This window comes from Xiphophorus couchianus, chromosome 4 (assembly GCF_001444195.1).
Source record: "Xiphophorus couchianus chromosome 4, X_couchianus-1.0, whole genome shotgun sequence".
NCBI classification, from domain to species: domain Eukaryota; kingdom Metazoa; phylum Chordata; class Actinopteri; order Cyprinodontiformes; family Poeciliidae; genus Xiphophorus; species Xiphophorus couchianus.
The window spans coordinates 17,891,172-17,907,203 of record NC_040231.1 but is presented as its reverse complement, the minus strand read 5'-3'; positions in this window follow the sequence as shown (position 1 = coordinate 17,907,203).

The window sequence follows — 16,032 nt, the reverse complement described above, 5'->3', positions numbered from 1 at the left end:
GTCACGCTACAGAAAAATTTCACATAGAGACACTGGACGTTATATTAGATGACGAGGTTTACAGTATAAACACCTTCCAGGAGTTATGGCTCGTCCTCAACATTCTGTCATGTTGGTGTTCTTATTAATGCCTCAGGCATGAAGTGCTTGTGTAAAACATTGCAATGTTAGAGGAAAATGAAATAGTTTTTTATTAACAAGTGTATGAATCATAGCTATGCAAACAATGAAATTTTACTCCAGCAGCAAGAACACAAACTGTTGCATCACCTGAGGAGAGACTTTCAACCTGAAAAATTTTGCCAGAAATGTTTCGTACTACAGTTTTCTCTCCTCCACTTGGTTTGGAAACAGAATGTATTTGACTCTGCAGCTTGTTGTGACGACAGAGAGGAGAGCTTGAATGGGACTGCTGTTCATTCCTTGATGCAATCTGTCAATCAAATCTCAAATTAAAACTGATCTGTCTTTCTCTTTGACTGCAGCAGTTCAGACTTGTGTGCAGGTCATTCATATGGATTCATTCCTCCTGGTAATCTTTACATTATCATAAGCATATCAGTGTGTAACATAAGCTGCCTAATTGTTACAACGCAAACAAATGGAGCTGAGTTACAAAATGATTCAAAATGATCATTTAGTTTAAAAGCAAGATTTTGTCTACAATACGCATGGTAGTAGAGGTTATGATAAAGTATATTTTCAAGCCAAAGTCAAGCAATTCAAGAAACTCTAATCATGCTGTCTATGCTGTCTTGCCCATCTTTGTTTTTTATTCCAGCTGAATCTTATAGGGTTGTGAAAGAAAAAAGTGTCTGCCTCTTAGTGATCGATAGGCAAGAGTCAGGACATTTCACCCGTTCTTCAAGAACTTACACAGATATACACAGATACGCTGGACTACCAAAAAATACACCCAAACACACACATCAAAAAGAAGTATAGAGTCTCTAAATAATTCACCTAATATGGGCTTGAAATGGAATATCCAGAGTTTAGCCAAAGTTTCAACTAGGATTCAAATCAAGAACATTCTTGTTACAAGGCAAATCTCCTGCATTGTGCAGCCTCTGATCGTACCTGTGTTTTCTTTGAAGCAATTGAATTTCTTTGATTTTTGTAGCCGTTATCTTAGCATTACTCTGTTGTTGTTTCACAGTTTCTTGTTCTCTTAATTTTGTTTCTCCTCTTTTTCTGATGAAACTAACTCAAATGTATTTTTTGCAAGGCAAAAAAATTAAATTAACTAACAACCTTAAGAAACTGATACTGAAGAGTCGGTTGTCGTCCATCTAAGAGAGGTTCTCCATTATATTTTGTTATGAATTGCTGTTATTGTTTTGAGACTCTGGTTTAAAGGGCAATATTGGAAAAATTAGGCTGCCAGATAAGAGTGTTGTCGCTGGGTGTCCTGGTAGCGCCACAGCATTACCATGACAACCTCAAAGTGTGGTGCATTTTTAATTGACAAACCATAAACACCTGCAGGCATTAGATGTGTGACTTCTATCAGTTTCTTTTGAACCAGGGCCAGGCTGGGGGACACTTTGAGGTTGATATGAAGGGCCCTGAAGCTCTTGCTGAGTGATCCCCTCGCCAAGCGACTGTCACATTTAGTCAGAGCAAACGGGCTTCCTCTAGGCTGATTAATTACTGTGTGCAATAGGTTATCCTATAATAATCACAGTCAAGTTTCAAAGACAAAAAGACTACCAGAGTAAGTTCCTCTATCTAGGGGAGAGAATAATAATTAATGAGCAAAATGCATCACTACAACAGCAACACAAATACAAGATACCAACTGTCTGTCATTATTAACCGTTTAATCTTCTGATGTGTTTTGTTTTTTAGCTCAATCTTTACACCTAAATAGAAATATAACTCTGCAGACAAAACAAAAGTTTGCTTTTAAAAACTATACACCTTAATACAGTACATTTACTTTACTTTCATAATGTCTGCTCTTACACACTGTGACACTCTTCATCAACTTTCAGGCAGGACTTAATAAATCTATGACAGTCATGAACAAAAAAAAGTCAACATTGATTGACTGAAAGGCCTTCGCAGATCAGAGAAGCTTGTAAAATGGTATGCCATAGTCTTTTGATATGATTTCCTGAGATTTTAAATTAAATGCTGGTGGCAAGCTTTGGTTCAAATCCTGTTATATTACAAAAGAAAGAGAGGAAATGAGGAAAAGATCAAAGTGTCTGAGCTGAAAACCAAAACCAATATTCCCTGTGAATGTTAAAAAGAAAAAAGAAAAAGCTAAAGCAATTAGAAATTGAAATGTACACGCTAAGGAGTCATTCTTTCTGAAAATATAAACAAATAAACTAACTACGCAGAAGTAAAATCTAAACTATTTTAATAACTGAATGGAAGAAAACAAGAATTTAGTGGGTTAAAAAGAAGCAGTCAAAGAGGAAAGTTATATTTCATAAGTGATACTTCTGTCGAGTACCAGATATGTTCTTCCGTTGCATAACCCAGTCCTTCTCTTTATGCTGAAAGTGAAAGATTATTTACTCCTCGTCTCTTTGGGCTGCTCACCTGGAACTTACCTGGTACCCAATCATGTGGCCAAATATTGATTTATTTCTCAACTGTAATCCTTATCTGGGAAACTCACTGGGGTCTGGCTGTGGATCAGTGGTTAACGTTTGTCTGGCTGTTGGAAATCTGTTGGTTTGTGCCCAGAATCCCCCAGAACTTATTGAGGTGTCCTTGGTCAACTGATCTGTGTATCAGTGTATAAATATGTGTGTTTTGGGATTGTTTGAGTGGCACTAAATGTTTAATCCATTAACCATTGACTGAAGTATCTGTACAATATTCAGACATCTTAACCTCAACTGTCTTCTTAAGTGTGGATAGTCTTTAATGACAAAGTATGGATTGTATTTTCGATTATATCTTAACAGTCAAGCTATCTAGCTATTGCCTTTCAAAGCCACAAATTTTGAGATGCATGAAATAGTAGGTTGTTCATATATATATATACACACACATACATACACTATATATAAATAATCCAACAAATTTGAATATTATTGAATTTATTTGATCTGTAACTCAAGACAAGAAGAATTGAAAATGTATCCTTTTTTGTGTTCATTACCAGAAATTGCTCGCATGTCGTTGGCATTCATCTTAGCCTTTTACTAAAGACTTGAAGGGTTTCAGGAGATATCTGTGTTGGCAGGAGCTTAAGGGAGAACATTCAGATCAAAACCGTCTTTTTTTAATTACATGAGTGATTCCATCCACACTTCCCTAATCACAATCTCCCAGTGACAAAATGAGGTGTTGTAATACATGATGAAACAAGTGAAATGCAAGACGAAAAGCAGGATACGTCTAATTATTCTCTAAGAGGTGGACACTATCACCAGCACCTGTTCAATATAATGCTGTGAAATACAGCCCAGCAATCTTAATAGCACTAATAATGTATAATACTTTTAGTCATGACAGATAATTACAGATGTGCAGGACATTTCTTTTCTGCACACTGTTTCACCAACGAAAGGTTTGGCCTTTAAACCAAATTTTCCAGTTGCAGTACTCCTGCACAAGAATCATTAAGCTGCAGACATATTGTGTTCACCCCAAGTACACTCTGTGGCCTGGTCTTATCTGCTGGAGTCAGAGATGGTCAGGAAAAACCTCCATCTTTCCCAGCACCAGTTTAAAGCCGCATCCAGCTTGTGAAATCTCATTTGAAGTAGAGCCTCCTTTCACTAAGCATAATTTTATAATCTCATTTCTCTGGGCTTTCTAAGGTCAGAAGTCTGAATCTTGTTGACATGCTGTACTCTATTAACACTGTGCTGTGAAAACTGAGTGCGGAAGGAGCACGGCTAATCTTTTTAAATAAAATCAGCGAAAATGAAAATCTGCTGGTCTTTATGTACCGAGAAAGTCTTTAATTTTAGCCTGTATTTGCTGAGTAAATTGACTTGGAAAATGGCAGCAAAAGCAAAGGCAGACCAAGAGAATAACCGAGGAGGTAACTGGTTTTAAACTCTCTCAGTTGGGTGGAAAACATACTCAAAGACGAGGGTGCTGCAGTGTCGCTTTGGTAATATAACAGAAAGCGATGGCAGAGGTCTTGATGAGAAGCAGAGGCGTCCAGTTTGGCAGAATGAAAAGGAAAAAGATGAGAGAATTCACCTCAAACCCGAGGTGAGATAGGGCTGAAAAGCTCAGCAGGTCCCTGAAACAGAAGTCACAGAGATTTTTCTGCGCTATTAGCGATTGAAGTAAGGTTATTGTCAGTGCGTGAAAGAAAAGTCAAGAAGAAGAAAGACTTGGTTAAAGAGACAGCTTTTCGTGTTGTGTTGTGCTCACTCACATTCAATAATATGAAGATCTAATAAAGAGTAGACAGATTTATCCAAGTTTCAGAATAAGCCTTTGAGGAAAGTGCTGGACACTTCCCCTCTTCCCATTTTACACTTTTACAGTTCTGTTTATTTTATATCTCAATATATACTGTATATTGTTCTACAATTTATTTATAATTTATTATTTGTGAATATGGTTTAAGTACTTTAGAAACTTACATGTACCAACAAGATTTTACCAGTCAGTTATTTCCAAACAGGGATCAAAACTGGAATAAATATAAATAAAATGTAACACAAAGTTTCTGACAATAACATACAATTAAATTCATTTTTATATAAGATTTGATCATTTTCCTGACTATTTGTCACCATAATTACCACAAAAACAAAGCATGCAATGGTTTGAGTTTAAAGGTACAAAGTAGTTTGTTTGACGGTACAAAATGGGAATAAAAGAGGAAAAAATTGATAACATGGAGGCTCAGAATCAACAAATTGGCATTGGGGAAAATGGTAATGAAGTTTTTCAGAAGACATTCACTCTTAACAGACAGGTAGTTCAAGAGCGGATGGAAATCAAATGATTTGCTGTCATATTCATGGTGATTAGGATTTTGCATCTACTCGTGTTCAGTCATTTGTCTTGTAGGTTATTTCTGGTCATGTAGTAGTTTTCTAATTTCTCTGTTTATTGTTGTTTCTAAGATATTGTCATATTAGTTAATTTCTCACTTGGACACTTTAATCTTATGCTCTTGTATATATTTGCTTTCTTTTTAGCTTTTTGTCAGGGATTATTTTCCCTTTTTTTTCCATTTTGCCTTAGTTAAGCTTTATTAGCGTTCCCCGTTTCCATTTCATTTATATCCTCCAGTAATCAAGCTCATTCAGCCCACCTGTGTCTGTCACCACATTCACCCTGTCCACAAAGTTCATCTGCCATTTAAGCCTTTCCGATTGTGCTATTGTCTGTCAGATTCTTCAGGTCCATGTGATAGTCTTGTCAGTAACTGTGTTTCCATTGAAGATATAATAGCGCAAATTGGAGTTATGAAAATAAACGTAATAGAAAATCCCGCCAATTTTGAAAAAAGTCAAGTTTTTTAATAAAAAGTTTTACCACTAGGATGAGGTGGATTTTAGTCTGTATTGAAAAATTAGTGAATTTCGTAAAATCACAGTGGAATTACTTTTTTGTGTCACACAAGTCATGTGATCAACATCCGGATGATTTACTGGTGGATGACGACAGGAAGTGGTCTCGCAGGAACAAATTTAATTGCGTTTCTAATGTAATGGAAACACTGCCATTGCAAAATTATTTTTTTCTACATTAGCAGAATATCATCAAAGTTTTGTGCACATTTGTTAGGTAAATGCAGTTACTTTCTGAGTATTGACAAGGTGTGCCAAAGTGGAAGACTACAAATAAAATAGGAAGAGAACAAAAACGAACAAAACTCAAACCTAAAGCAGAATAAATAAATGTAAATCTCGAAAACAAAATCTTTGACCATATTTAGAGCTCTCTGTTTAAGATTAACACTGATTGACATTTTTACTTTGTAGATCCTCTGATTCTTAAGAGGATTCCAAATATCTTCAAAATCAAGAACAACTACATTTAGAATGTGTAGAACAGCCAGAAAACTATTACAACTTGCACTCTTCCTGCACATCTTGCACTGTGGAACTGAGGCAAAGTGGAAAGTTCTTATTATTAATGATGTGCCTCCTGGAATAGGAATGATGGCCCAAAAGACACATCAATGACCAAGACGTTGATGTTACAGTGAAGTTGTAAGATTCTGTCCAGCATTTTTGAGCTTGTTTATAGATGTTTGCTTTTTGCTTTTTCTATTTTGTTGCTATTTCTTATTTTTTATCCTAAGAGATTTTCCAAAATGAGGCAGCTGTGCTTTATTCAGAAACAGAGCTTCAAAAATTTGCTTCTCAGGCTGATTTACTTGGTGAATCTTATGCCCAGTATGTCATTCTTTTTATTTGTCCCAATTTGTCCTTTCTACTGTCTTGATTTTTCCAGAATTTGTTTGTTCAAAACAAAATTCAACAGACTTCTGAAAGAAGTGTCTTTATTATGCAAACTGATCTGGAGCCAAAGAAAGTGCAGAATGCACTTGTTGTAGAAAGGCAGACACTGTTGCAGTGCTAAGTTCTATTAATTAAAAAAAAGTAAATTAAAGCACGTTTTTAACATTCAGTCATTTTCAAGTGGATATTCTTTTCAGATTTATCTTGATAGAAGCATATAATCAACACATTTGTTTCAGGATTCCATTTTCAAAATGGATGGATTAGGTACGCCTTTTTAAAAATTCATCAGTATTTAGTCCTCTTAAAATATGTTTCTTGTCTGTCTTGTAGGAACCCTTAGGTGCTTTAAGTGTAATCCTAATTACATGAGCTTTGTGAGGAAAAAAATAATCTGTTTCAAAATCCCTTTGTGCGCCTTAAAGCTGATGTTGATTCCCATTTCCTAACAGGCCTCAACATTTAATTCTGAGCCAATGTTTGGCAAAAACAAGTCCTGGAATGTACCAGGCAGAAAATCTACTTAGGTTTTTTCCCCTGTCTTTAAAAAACAAACCTCATTGCTGTAGGAAAATGAATGAGAAACTAGCAAACCACAGTCAGAAAACCTTTAAAAGATGCTGACACAATAGATGTTCAGGATGAAATGAGGAAGAAGTGAACATGAGCTTTATGAGTCCATTTCATGTAATACCACATTTCTGTTAGGCCTGTAAAGGTCAAATCATGGCCACTTTGGATTATATCATTATCTTCTTTGCTGATCATTTATTGCAAAAATCTGTTGCATTGAACTAAATCTTTATAATGCTGAGGCATCGGGTTTGGGAAACTGTTGGCAAATAAAGGCTGCAAATCTTTGCCTATGGCTGTTTGCTGACACTTATGTTTTTGTCTTGATATGACACAGGGTTAAAAGGCAAGCTGCAAATATAACTCCTCCAAAATAGTAGCTCTGTCATTGCTTCATTAATTTTAGTAGAAGATTGGTTTGCTAAGTGGCTTCCCTCAGGATTTTTGAATGCATCATTGACCTTATACAGTTGGTGAAAAAGAAACACCACTTATATCTGGTTATACCCTGCATGCCCTCGATGCTGAAAAACCGTCTCTGGTGTACAGTCAGCACATACATCAGTAGAATCTGATTTACACTTCAAAGGAAGACAGAAAAGGATAAAGGGAGAAGAAAAGACAGAAGAGGAGAAACGGAAATAAAAGTACAAGAGTTAGTGGCCCATGGCTTAGTTTCAGTTTGATTTTCATTAAGCAAGAGAACATAAAAGTAAGATAAATTTAAGTGTATCTGCACTCCTCAGTCACTGTAGGTTGCTTTGTTTTCTGCTTGACTGCAAAGAGTTTCTACACTGCTGAAAACAAGGCATGGGTTTAATTGGTGACTCGATCTTGAGCTTCTCACTTATGGCTTCTTCTGCTTCTTTTGTTGCTCAGAGGGAAATGACAGTAACACCTTGCAGGTGCGCAGAAAGACGATTCCAACAGCGTGAGCTGTGGTTGAGTTTTGCATAAGCAGTTTGCAAACCAAATCTTTGTAGCAGCAATTCCCAGTGCAACTAAAACAAATGAAACAATGAAAATTGCGAAAATAACATAAAAAATATCTTTTTAAATGGCTAAAAATCTATTTAAATGCAAGACAGAAAATGTTTGTGTCTTTATTTTCTATCTGATTGAGGAAGATTTGCTAATATGTTAGTAGGTTGTCTGGGAGCATAAAATTTTATTTAAGTTATCATTCATTATTTTATAAATTTTATTTCTTTATTTTACTCTTTTAAGACTTTAAAATAGATACATCTTTTAACACGCTTTGTAAAATAACATACTGATAGAAAACAATCAGCAGTGCAAATGATCAATTCAATTCTTTTTTTTAAGAAGATTTTTGATCAAGCATCAAGTAATAGTGTGTATTATGTTTTTAATACACAAATTAAGCATGACTATCACTGATCTAAACACTCACACAGCCATTCTGGTAAAAGATACTATTTACAGCTTAAACTGTATACTATTGTATATTCTGTATACTACTAAAATGTGTGTGCATACATAAAACATTTGTGGGATTTTTATGTACTTAATTAAGTTACTGGTCATGTACTTTTGTTTCATTTGTTATCAACAATCATCGTATTAAGTAGCATTTATTTTAAAAGCTCTTTTTGAATTTTCTTATCCATTGTGAGGACCAATAGGATAAAAGTAGTTGCCAAAACATTTTAAATGTCATTGATTTGAGATTTGCTTTAAACAGACATGGGATGATTAAACCCTTAAACAGTCACATTCAATAAATTAGAATATTGTTAAAAACTTCATTTAAATAAAAAGAAAGAGATTAACTAAACATAAGCCGATGTCTTCAAGCCTTTATTTCTGGTAATTGTGTTGAGTTTTGCTTACTAAAGAAAATTTGACATGTAATATTAAAATATCACATCAGGCCATTTTGCATGCAAAATATGGGCTTAATGAAAAGCATACTTAATTGTTGTTTTCAAAAGATGCTTTTAATCTTATTTTCATTTACTAAATGTGACTGTATTGCACCATTGACGTTTTTACGCTGTTTTCAAGCTTTGTTACTTTAAACTACTTATCAAAAAATTACACAGAGACCCATGAATTTATATATATATATATATATATATATATATTCATAAATCGCAGCAACCTGAAAGACATACGCTTTGCTTGGTAGAGTCAGGGAGTTTCTGCTTTTGGATTTGCTACTTGAGAACCAGCCTTTACTGTTGTGCAAGTTGCTTAAGTGTTCATTTGACAGCTTTGCACAGATGTTTGCTCTGCAGATGTGAGGTAGAAAAAGACAAACAACTCATGCAGATCAAGTCTTAAAGGAGAAAGTGGAGTGTCCAGATTAATCTTTTAATGACGTTAAAATGGAGAAGGAAAGGCAACATAAAGAAATATGTTGCTTAGGAGAATTACTATGGCTGTCTTCTGTCCACAAATAACTATGAGTTGCAGGCTTTGGTTTAAAATTAAGGGACTTGAAATAACCCCACAGGTGCATTAAATCTCACAGCTTGCTTTTCATTTGTCTTAATTATATGGTGCAACAAAAGAAAGATATTAATCTTAATTAGTCTGACCTGCTCAGGCATGTATTACTTTAATTCAGTTTTACACCTGTGTCCTGTTTGTCACCCACTGAACCTCAGTGGTATCCCAAGTGATTCAGTCACACCTCTCAACCTAATACGTAACGTTCACCATCCAGAGTCACGGGAGTAATGCGAAATGAGCTTAATGAACATTAATTATACTAAAGTTTAAATAATTTGTCTCTACAAAGGACATTGTACTGCAAATGCAAATTTTTATTTTACATTTAACTTGTTTTGATATTTAAATTCTCTCTTGTTTTGTGTAAAACAGAAATTTAAGTTTCTTCAAGTGCAACTTGAAAAATACACATCTACATGTTTTTGCTTTAGACACAACTTTAAGAGATAAACTATACATTTATGTCTGTGTTTAAAAATTATGTATCTTGTTCACTTGCCTTGTGTTTTTTCCATCCTGAGTGAAGAGGTGATAAACAAGGCTGTTAAAGGCATCAGGTACAAGTTCAGTGCAACATCTTTGAGCTCCCATGACTCGTGCCTTTATGTTATGTCAAAGCAGCAACAACAGTAGTGTCAAAACAGACCTCCTTTCTTTCTCAGTAACAAATCACAACAGAAGGAGAAAGAGAAGACATTTTATTTTTGTTGGAATCTCAGGGCTATTCCTTTATCAACTAAAATATCTGTTCATGTTCATATTTGACATTGGTTTTAAAACCAGAGCAATACTGCAAGTTGATTGATAATATCTTCTCTAAATCAGATGTGGAATCAACATGTATTTATATATATGTAAATAAAAAAAAACATTTTAAAAATTTGGTAATTTCATTGCTTTTATTTCAAGCTTGTCCCAACTAAATGCACAACTTGCAGTCAATGAAAAAACAAACCTATAAACCAAGTTTGATGTATTTTGATCATATTGTTTTATTCCTCCCCAGAGGTTAGTATTTTACAAGATGGTGTGACACAAGCGTCATTCTGATTTGTGTCACATCACAAAAAAAAAAAAAAGATCAAGAAGAGAATTGCAGCAGACTCCAACAGGCTGGATTATCCATGGATTCAATTTCCAGATTACCGTACATTTTTATCTTCCTGTTCTGATTTCTGTCTCTCTCCAAAAAGAATATTGCATTACTCCTGTTTATTGTTCATGTTTGAACACACAAAGCTAACCATCCTATAGAAAGTAATTTAGCTTATGCTAACAACGGATGGACTTGCAGAACAGCCGTGTTTTGATGAAGAACAAGATCAATAGTGATCATGACTGTGTATATAAATGAGTGAATTAATTAACATTTTGAACACAGCTAAAGAGGCAGAGGCACCACAGAGCAGGATCTGAATGCAGCACAACTCATTTGGCTCTTTAAGAATCACAGCTTTAAGTTCCCATTCTTTTGCTTGCAAATTGGATGTAATTGCACCTATCTGGGACACATGCTGTTTATTCTGAATAGTTTCCCCCTTTGAGCTCCCTGTTGATTCACTCCAGGTGTTTCACACGGATCGAGCGCAATTTTGGTCACCTCATCGTTGAAAGTTGCAAAGCCATCAGGCTGGCTCTGTTTAAAAAAATTCAACCTTGTGAGAGTCTCCCCACCTTAACTCACTTTTATCAAAGTTCTCAGCTGATGATCGCACTGGAAACTTTCAGGTTTTCTCCAAAAATAACTGGAGGGTGAATGATTAGCTGTGCATTTGTTATAGTAAATGCAATAACTAAGCATGACAGACTGATTTTGATCTTATGCTATATCTTAAGAAGTTGTTGATCATTTTACAAGAATGTTTAAAACAACAGTATTATTGAAATGTTTTGCAAACCTTTAGATTCTGTTGTTAACATGGAGAGAATGAAAAAGAAAATAACACCTAGCTTTATTCTACCATTTCTAAAATTCGGGCTCGATTGTAATCATCCACGTTAGTGATCAAATTAAAAAGAACAGCAACTTTTAAGCTTTTCGATTTTCTATCCGCCCCAGTTCAGCAGGGAGGCAGCGGCTCTAAAATGCTCTAAAATCCATTTAGTACTACCCGCAGAGCACCAAACAACAAACAGACGGGGACCAGCACATAAGAATAGTTTAGTATTTAGATCCTGAATAGCCAGATATTTCCCACAGGAGTTTGTAGAGAGCAAAACAATGTATGAAGTGCTTGTTAGCTGCTGTGCAGATACATTACGTACACAACTACTGCTTAAAAAATAAATGATGGTTTCATAGTTCTGTTTTTATTTGAACATGTCTGGCTTATTTGAAAGCACAATAGTTTGTTTTGTCACTGAATATTTATGGTCTGTGTAGGGAGATATGTAAAATAACTGTTTAAATCTGCACACTTAAAGTTTTATACTTACTGCTGCTCAGCTTCAGCAAAATTATGTTAAAGTTTTTGATTCTCAGATGTAATCAAAACAGCACAATCATTTTACAGCTATGATTAATATGGACATTGTAAATGTACACAATATATGAATTTTAGAGTTAACTCTGGTTGTTATTATTAGGAATGCTGTGTGCAAGATTATGTTTAGAGACAAAAGCATGTCTTTGTTGGTGATTTTACAAGAGATGCTTTACAATATTTTTAGCATGAAAAATGGGGACAAAATTAAATACAAACAAAACAGGATCTCTGCAGTTTGGTTTGCGTACAAGCCAATATTAGCACTGTGGCTCGCTGCTACAAGATGTTAGAAAAGTTACAGTTTAAAACTCTCTTAAGTTATTGCTTTAAAAGACTTAGATGTGTTTCTGATTAGTTTTCAAGTTGCATCTGGCACATTAACAAAGGCGGTCCTGGGAGTGTTATAATAAATGTTTATTCTTGGTGTTGCTGAGAACATTGATTTAATCATTCCTCCAGCATTGAGTCATGTGCTGCAAGATAGTAAAGAGTGTTGAGAACTAAAGCATTGATATTCTGATTTAAAAAAAACAAAGCATTTACATTGTTTCTAAGATTATATCTGGCACAAAGATCTCTGCAAAAGTGAACTACTAAATGCAACACTTTCATGGTGTAAGGCAATTATGACTCCTGTAACAGATAAAAACAGGGTAGCAGCATATACGAGGCAGTAAATGAAGCTTAAAACATTACTGACACATATATATTTATGCTACCAATTGGCATCACTCTGAAATGGTCGTTTCTCATTTTAAATCATATTTTAATTCCCTCCACAGACACAAAGCAGTAGCACTGGTCTGTGCCTTGATGACTAAATCTTATCAAACTGATTAATTCATTACAGCTCCTTCAAGTCACCATAAATCAGTGTGTCACTCTCCAGCTGCTAGCTGATGCAGAGGTCAGCCGACAGTCTATTATGTTCATGTTTGACTTTCAATACAAAACACCATTATGTTGTTAAGGATGAGAGGGCCCAGCAGCCTGATGCTGAAAAGCAGGATTTTTAGCGACGTTCAGCAACATAATTGTGCTGAGAAGTGATTGCACATTAATTTACACCGTTAAATCTAATATAAAACACAACGAGCCAACTGGACCTTTTTTCTATATTATTAAAAAGTAATTTTTCTTCTTCTTTCCATGTTCTCAGAAAATTAAAGATGTATTGTCATATTTTTCATCCACCACGATCTATTTCTTTCCTTGACATTCATTAGTCACTGCACAAAAGAATTTCAAGATTTATTCTGACTCAGGTCTTTAAATTTAGTGGTGAGTTTTTTTTCTTTTCTTTCTTTTTTAAACATGTGTGGGATGTTTGGTTTTTATTTATTTATTTTTCATACTTAGTCTGGATTATTTGTCTGTTAACCTGGCACTGACTTACAATTAATAATTAATAATTAACTATCTGTCCTTGTTAATCAATTTTTCACTTTTGAACTTTTACAAGACTTGCAAACTTCCACTGAATTATATGTCAACAATATTGGATGAAGGCAAACTTCTGATGGCTTATGATCATATTTTTTCATTCACATCTTCCTCAAGGTCTCTGACATTCAGATATGTTTTGCTTTTCTGGCAGTCTAATTAATACATTTCTTCTCCTTTGTTTTTTCTAAGCTCACATGACCTCCCAGATTATTGTTGAACAATTTTGCTCCTTTTGATTGCAGCACTAATTGAGGAAACAATTACAAAAGTTGTTTTGTTTATTTTCCCATTGCTTTGAGGTTATGAATACTGACTGTGTGTAGATTATAGGCCATGGCTATTAATGAGTCTCTGAAATCTTAAAAGGCTTTCTGCAGCAATATTGCTGCCAAATGTTATAATGAAGAAACATGAATAAGCAAATAAATTTAATCAGAATTAAAAAGATTCTGTTCATCACTTTCATGGACAGAATTTCTAGGCGCAGTCAAGGTGTTGAAGGGATCCGTTTTGGTGGCCTTAGGATCTCATCTCTGCTTTTTGCAGACGATGTGGTCCTTCTGGCTTCATCAGGTCGTGATCTGCAGCTCTCGCTGGAGCGGTTCGCACCCGAGTGTGAAGCGGCCGGGATGGGGATCAGTGCCTCCAAATCCGAGGCCATGGTCTTGAGCCGGAAAAGGGTAGAGTGCCTTCTCCGGTTCGGGGGGGTGTCCTGCCCCAAGTGTGGAGTGGAGTTTAAGTATCTCGGGATCTTGTTCACGAATGGGGGAAGAAGGGAGCGGAAGATCGACAGTCAGATTGGCGCAGCGTCTGCAGTGAAGCGGGTGCTGTACCGGTCAGTTGTGGTGAAGAGAGAGCTGAGTCAAAAAGCGAAGCTCTCAATTTACCGACCGATCTACATTTCTGCCCTCTTCTATGGTCATGAGCTTTGGGTCATAACCGAAAGAACGAGACCACAGATACAAGCGGCCGAAATGGGTTTTCTTTGTAGGGTGTCTGGGCTCTCCCTTAGAGATAGGGTGAGAAGCTCAGTCATCCGGGAGGGACTCAGAGTAGAGCCTCTGCTCCTTCACATCAAGAGGAGTCAGTTGAGGTGGCGGTGGCTCGGAAATCTGGTCAGGATGCCTCCTGGACGCCTCCCTGGTGAGGTGCACGTCCCACCGGGAGGAGGCTACCCCGCAACCTGACCCCGGATAAACGGAAGATGATGGATGGATGGATGGATGGATGGATGGATGGATGGATGGATGGATGGATGGATGGATGGATAAAAAGTACACACTACAAGTTAACACAAGATTTTAACACGTGGAGTATTTCTGAAAACACCTGGAACTAAACATTTGTGTGTGTACTTAATTAGATACTATTTTGGCATAATTGCTAACTTTCTGAAGACAGAGGGGTCTAATGGGAACCAAAGTGTGAATGCAGTTTTGGTTAAGTTAGGATTAGGAATAAACTAAATAATGGTTAGGGTAATGGAAAATGCTAGGGTATGGCATAAATACAGTTACTAAAATGAATTGCAGTCAATGCAAAGTCCTAATATGGGCAAAACTACAAACTTGGGAAATACAAACATCAACCTGATGCACAGAGAAATGTATCCTTAATTTTACCTAACGCCATTATTATGCTATGTCTTTTGTCACTGCTGCTAAAGCAGCAAGGTCTTGTACTCCCAGAGGGCACCTCATGTGGTATGTCACCACCCAGAAACCTATGTATGACCAGCAGTGTTTTGTTCAGGTGTGGACCTCTGAGAATGCCAGAGTGTCACTTACCTGTCTGCACCTCCACCAGCACACTAGCTTTAATCCTCTAAGTGCAGCAAATGAAAGCGCTGCACATTAACAAAGGCTGTCCTTTAAGCCTCGAGCTGAATGGATGTCCTCAGGATGTGATTTCTTTTTTTTTAATGGAAAGGTTTTTAGGAGTCACCCTCTACTTTCAACACCTGAGCAAATAAGACAATAACAGAAAAAAACAAGATGAAACTCAAGAATTCACCTCTAGGCAATGACATTACTTACCTATCTATGTCACATGAATACAGCTACTACTGTTGTTGCTATCTAATGACCTTGCACTTTTCTTCTTATCCTAAATAGCATCTATGCACATTGTAGGTCTTTTAGACTTTCATTTGTCATTTGCTGCTAAAACTTGCAGAGAGAAACCAAACCCTGCTGACAGCACACTGCACTAGATTTTTGTTGGATTACTTTAATTCTTTGGTTGTTTTCTGTATTTTTTTGAATTTCTACCATGTGTCTTTAAAGGTCGTTGAAGTTATTGAAAACCTTTTTGACTCCTGGAGGTTAGGATGAAAATTTCACTCATACAATTAGTAGTGTAATTTGGATTTTTCTTGATTATTTATAGTTGAACTCAAGATTGTGGGATTGATGATAGGCAAAGTTTACACACAAAGTTTTTTTTGTTGTTTTTTTACCCCTTCAGGGGGTCTTTTTGTGGACTCTAGTGTCCTTTGTACAAAAGTAGGCTGACAGGAAGGGGGAAGGACAAAGGGGAAGACATGCGGCAAATGTCGCTGGGTCCGGGAGTCGAACCCCCGCGGTCGCGTCGAGGACTCGAGGCCTCCAAATATGGGTCGCGCTATCCCCTACGCCACCACT